The following is a 6,113-nucleotide window of genomic DNA, read 5'->3' as shown; positions in this document are numbered from 1 at the left end:
GGCAACCTGGGCTAGTGGAAGGTGGCCCTGCCCAGGGCAGCGGGGTAGGACTAGATGATCTTTAAAGTCCCTTCCAACCCAAACCATTCTATGATTATATTGACATTTTCTTGATACTATCTTTATAGGCAATACATTGGAAAATTAATGTGACTGTAGTCAGGTTTTATGATAAAAGACTTTAGGTCCCTATGCTAGTTCATTTAAAAAATAAAAACATATCAGGAGACATTTTTCTGGTTATTTCTAAGATCAAATGAAAGAATAGTGGTCAGGGTGTGGCAGTTATCTAAAAATTAGGCTTACAGCTGAAAGCCAGGGCAGAGAGGAGACACATTAGCCTAAATCTAAGAGTGAAGAATTGCTGAAAACCTGCAGTCTGGAGGACAGACAAAATAGGTCTTGGGTACTAGATCAAGTTTCAGAAAAACACAAAGTTTACCTCTGAAGGCAGAGAGAGGAATAAAGAGAATAGGCAAATGGCTAAAAGTCAGACTCCAGAGTCAAGAAGGGCTCTTTGACAGGAAACCTGTATTGTGCAGAACAGGCTACATGTCCCCAGGGGACCTGTAAATCTGGGAGTTCCTGTCACACGTGTCAGTCATGGCCAATTCCTCATGATTTCCAAGCCCTGCACACATATAGGTTATCAGTGCTGGATCCAAGCCAACCATTAGAATAGAGACCTGCTACTTTTTTCTGTTGTTGGCTCGGGTTTTGATGTTGGGTTGTTTGGGTTTTTTGCAATAGATTTTACCGACTGCTTACAGGCTGACCCTTAAGATAGTTTTAAGGTGTGTATCGGCAAAGACTCAGTTATACTGTTGCCCGCTCTTCTTTAATCTCCACAGAAGGTATCATTCATCCTCGATGAAGTCTCATCTTAGCAAAGACCAGAAAAAAAACAAAAGAAAGCAGATCAGTAAACAAATCAAGAGCTCAGGCATGTGACTGAGTTCCTGCTTCTCAGCTGAGTCACAATAACTGACCTGGCCTGCTCTGGCTAATGTAGAGGTTGGATGAAAGTGGCTTAAACTAATCTTCACTGCCTGAGAGTTGCAACAAATCACACACCACAGCTCATTTCTGCAGCTAAGCAAGCACAGAGTATTTTGTTATATCAGACTAACTGAATCATAATACCAAACAGCATCGGCTGGAGCTGCCTAAGGTCTGCCTCTAAAACAAAGGTGAAGGAATGAATGATTGTAAGGAAAAGAACTGTGTGATAGCAACCACAACAATCAAAGACAGAAGCAATAAAGAGCGTGATTTGGGAAAAAGAGGACAGAGACCCTTGTCTCCTGGCTCAAAACATGCAGGTAAGATGAACTTGGAATTTTTCTGCTGTGACGGTCTCTCCTGTGTGTGACGGTACAGGATTTTGAGTGTCTTTTTAAAACAAGAAAGATCCTACAAAAAAATACATCTTACTTGAATCAAACCTAAGTGCTGGCTAGAAGCTTTCACGGAAAGATAATAGAAAAATGGGTATCTTTTGGGTCAAGAAACAGCGTAATAATGCCTTATGTGATTCACAATACTTTCTAGCATGTATTTTTCCTACCATTTCTTAATGCAACAAATTTAGATAAATGCCAAATCCCCTGATGTTATCAGTCCAATCTGACTTACTTAAGTTCCACTCCTCAAAGCTGCCTCAGTAAAGGAGATGGAGTAACAGCCTATATGGTACTGTATTCTCTATACATAAGCATGCAGTAACTTACTGTATAAGCTTTATTTTCCAAGCTGCAATAAGAAGGCCTTTGCCTGATGGTTAGAGCAAATGCAGATGTTTTAAACAGCTGTGTCTGCCTGAAAAGACTGCAGCTGCCCTCCATTAGCTTTTAATTTACTATGGTAGGCTTGCCAACCCAAAAATTTATAAAATGCCTCAACATATGGAGCTAGTATTTACCTGCGAGGCAAGAACATTCATTCCCAAACTCCCCAAGATCACCCGTGCCTGATTTAAAAGCTGAACACTAGATGGAGCTCTGTCCTTGTAGCACCAACAGGTAAATTTAGATACTTGCAGCTGTCTCAGGTAAAATTCTAATTAGTTACATGCAGGCGGCCAGATCAGTGGCTTGTTTAGAGGTCTTTTAAAATGCCGAATAGAAGTAACAGTACGATCCTGAAAGCCTTTTTTAAGAACTGCATGTGTCCATGAAAGCTTCTGGAATATGAACAGAGGACTGGGGGGGGGGAACAGATCAACAAGTATGGTATTCTCTGACAAAACTATCTCTATATTAAGGATTTTTTTTTAAGTATTTAATCTGCCCTAGTATGAGATGTCTGAAAAGAAGACTTTATATCATGTGTACAGCCACAGAACAGTTGATGCTTTAAACTATGAGAGAAAAAATAGTAAGCTCTGGTTTAGTATCAAGTAGCTGTAGCTATCCTGCAAGATCACAAGAAAATTTCAAGTGTAATTTTATGTAGAGACAAAATATCTTTATTTAAACTCTCTCTCTTGAATATTTCACATTAACTCCATCAAATAATGACAGGGAAAAACCCACAATCGTATTTACCCATAAAAAAAAAAAAAAAAAAAAAAAAAAAAAAAAAAGAGTATACCACATATGCTAAAGAAAAGCTTTCAAAGAGTAGGAACTGGAAACATGACTGGCCCCAAATCTCTGTTAAAGATAAGGCAAGCTACACTTTCTAATGAGATGTAATGAATTAGCTATATGGAGTCAATGGGGAAGGATTCTCGAATACATTTTTTCCAGTCTACAGCTGATTTAACCAAATTTACATGAAAGGAAATCTCTGAGCATTTAAATGGATCATTTTTCTTTCACAAACAAGAGATTATACAGTTCTTGCAGGACTGTGAAAGTTGCATCACAATGTTTATTCATTGTCTTAATGCTGGTGTTTCACAGCCTGTAGAGTTTCTGAATAAAGTACTGTGATTTGGGGAAAACAATGAAATCACACTGTGACTAACCTTTGCTGGGGTCCTCTCGGAGTAAAGCTTGAGATAGAGAAGGACATGAGGTCTCGGGTATCTGTTGTGAGAATTCTTGAGTAAATGGGTAATGAAAAATCAGAATGCTTGGGACTGAGTTTAGACCACGTTACTTGCAGCTAGTTTACTCCCCTTTACAAACAGTAACCTTAAAGCTTTATGAAAGCTTTTCAGCAAATAAAACAGCAATTTGGAACATGCTGCAAATTGATGTACCAAAACATGAATGTTTGTTCCTGCCTTATAGCCATGAGCTTCTATCTAGGGAGCGTAGCTGTTTAGAGCCTTCATCCAAGTGTCTCTTTTGGTCCCTACCCTTCGGTGACTATGAACCATTTTGCCACTTTTCTGTACAATCCAGTAACAGGCCAGGCACTGCACTACGAAAGAACAAGCATAAGCCTAAGCACCATGCAGGCGTGCTTGCAGAACATGACCTGCACTCAAACACAGGGCCTCTAAGCATTGTCAGCGTGACCCATAATGTGACTGTGACACTGAGGAAGAGAAACTTGGACAGTTCTGCTCAATAATTTTTAATAATGTAAAAATACACCCTGGTCGAGACAGAGAGCAACACATGGGATCTCACAGTTAACCTTCTACTGATTTTTCAAGAAGGAAGAAATGAAGATGGTCCGTAAAGCAGTGTCCAGCAGTGTTCTCTTTTGGGGTTCCTAACTTGTTTTTTTCATAGGTCCTTTCTGAGAGGGATGGTTATGCTCTCCCTGAATAAGCTTCATTGTTATATAAGAGGCAAAGACTTAACACAATGCCAGCTTTGTGACAGTAATGTGTCTGCACTACTGCAGAAAAGAAACAAACCTCTCTTATTGAGGGGGGACTTCTGGAATGGTAATTAGCTGGGAGGCCAGGACAGCTGAGGGAGTGCTGCTGAAACCCACTACACTGAGAGAGAGAGATGTAGAATTGATTTACTTCAGTTAAAATTATATTAAACAGGACAGATAGGATCAACAAGCTGAAGGTAGCCCAAAATTAGGATCCTCTCTGCTTTCCAGTGGTACAGCAATATTGTAGTAGTATCGGTGCTCCACGTATCAAATACAGAAACAGAGCAGTAAAATGCTTACACGTGAATGCTGTGGCAGTAGTGGGACAGTGGTTCATATTCTATGCTTAGCCTGTGCTGCTCAACCTCTCTGCTTCTGCCTGTGCTTAGTGGCAGCAGCTGCACAGCCTCTCTGCTCCCATCCTTCCTCTTCAGAGCACGAGGGCAAGGCACTGCTCGCCTTCCTGGGTGCTGGCTGACGCTGCTTTTGTCAACTGCACGCTGGAGTACAGCATGTATCGACAGGGTCTTGACTACTCCAGGTGAGGAATAAATAAGAAAGGAGGTAATAACCCTACGTGGCCATAAAGGAGTAAATGAGGTCCCAGATGCTGCTTCCATCACGTGGCAAGTGACCCGGGTGCGCATCCTCCAGCGAGGCTAGTTGGGGAAAGGGAGAGGAAACCAGCCTCGTGTTAAAAAAGACTCCCAGCTTTGCTGCCCAGACTGTTCTAAATTCCACTGACTTCTTCCCAAATGGTTTAACGATACTAAAACAAGCAGCGCTATAGGAATCCTTCTTGGTATCAGGATTACGAAAGATGCTTAAAATGTTATCTACCATTAGAATTTTGGCCACTCCTATACGTGACCTATTTAAGATGATTACCTCAAAGCTGAGAGGAAAGACAAGAAAAGTTCAAAAGCAAGCTAAATTAACACACAGCGTGTGGATTCCTGACAGTTTTAATTATTCTTTAGCATGTTCAGAGACGTTTCAAAGGCGTTCTACTTCACTTCCCGTTTTCTCCCTCTCACACCTTGGGCATGTTTGCTCTGTAAGTGAGGTCCAATTCTTTTTCTGGAATATCTGGTGTGTGATTCATAGTCTCGGTCTCACGCATAAGTTTAAAAGAAAACTGCAATCATACATAACTCTTCACAAAGTGAGATAGTGCATCAGTTGGTAACAGGGAGAAAAATGTTTCAACATTCCAAATATGGTACAAGCTTACACTAGGCAAAAGGAAATTCTAAAATTGAGGACTATTATTACAAGTAGTAGAATTACATTAAAACATCACGCATATTAAAGATGCTTAGACTATTTAGCTGTAAATCAACATGATCACAGAAGGAAGACAGCAAACTCTGGTGGTTGAAATATAACCACTCCACTAGCAGTGAAAAATGTGTTTTAGCTATATTGTTGATGTTACAAGTACTCAAAACTCTTTAGCTTACCTGCTGCTAAACGCTTGCTGTCGTTTAGCCAACTCCTAGAAGACTGATGTAATCAGAAGTACTCAGCTGACCTGTGTCGGTATCACACGTGGGATGACCTGTTTGGGTAAAAAAAAAAAAACAGAAACCCTTAACAGGTTTTGGATCAGCAAGGCACTCGAAGAGAATGGTGAACTCCCAGCGACCAAAACTTGCAGCACTTTCTAGAAGTAATCTTGGGATCTACTTCTAGAAGTAATCTTGGGATCTCTACGGAGAGAAGGAAAGCCTACACTTTTTGAGTGCGAGTCTTTGTTTTGCTTCTTTGGAGACTTCCTGTACTAGAGATTTTTGTCATCATAAACATCGCATTAGAGAATGTTCTTGAAACAGGAGCCAACAGAAATAGGGCATAAAACACTTAAAGCAACTGAAGTGGCCTATGCTATTATTTTACTAACGGAAATAAATAGATAAGAAGTGCTTTAAGTCTAAAAACACCTGATTTTTAAATTTTTGGAGAAAGACTATTGCTTCCCTCAGTAACAATGTTTTACGTTAACCTAGAAAATTCCTGGTGTATATATAACTGAAAATATCCGGGTATCTATAACCTAGAATATTCCCAGTGTGTAGGAATATGCACAAAAAGACGCCTTGTACCATATTTAAACCACCATGAAAACAACCAATTGTTCGACTGCCCGTAAGGATGATACAAAGACTAAAGCTCATGAATTGGGGGTGCAGGGAGCGGGGCGACTCGTCCAAACCTTCCCCTATGAACTTCAGCGGGGAATTCACCGCCGGGGCCCCGTTTCCCTCTCCGCAGTGCGGGCCTGCGTGGAGCCAAGGCCCGGGAGGCCTGGCAGGAGGGGGCAATAG

At 40.8% G+C, this 6,113-nt stretch overlaps 1 protein-coding gene across 1 annotated transcript in view; it reads left to right on the top strand.

Annotated features, from left to right (window-relative positions):
• The first annotated feature begins 1,241 nt into the window (after nucleotides 1–1,241).
• The window catches only part of PPFIBP2 (PPFIA binding protein 2), a 102,986-nt gene continuing 98,114 nt past the window's right edge, over nucleotides 1,242–6,113 (top strand). Inside the window, exon 1 of the mRNA XM_026850727.1 lies at nucleotides 1,242–1,322. The gene's annotated coding sequence lies outside the window, so the exon portion shown is untranslated. The remainder of the gene's footprint in view (nucleotides 1,323–6,113) is intronic.

This window comes from Athene cunicularia (assembly GCF_003259725.1).
Source record: "Athene cunicularia isolate RWA chromosome 5 unlocalized genomic scaffold, athCun1 chr5_part3, whole genome shotgun sequence".
NCBI classification, from domain to species: domain Eukaryota; kingdom Metazoa; phylum Chordata; class Aves; order Strigiformes; family Strigidae; genus Athene; species Athene cunicularia.
The sequence above is the reverse complement of the archived record's forward strand: the minus strand, read 5'-3'. Positions and strand labels throughout refer to the sequence as shown.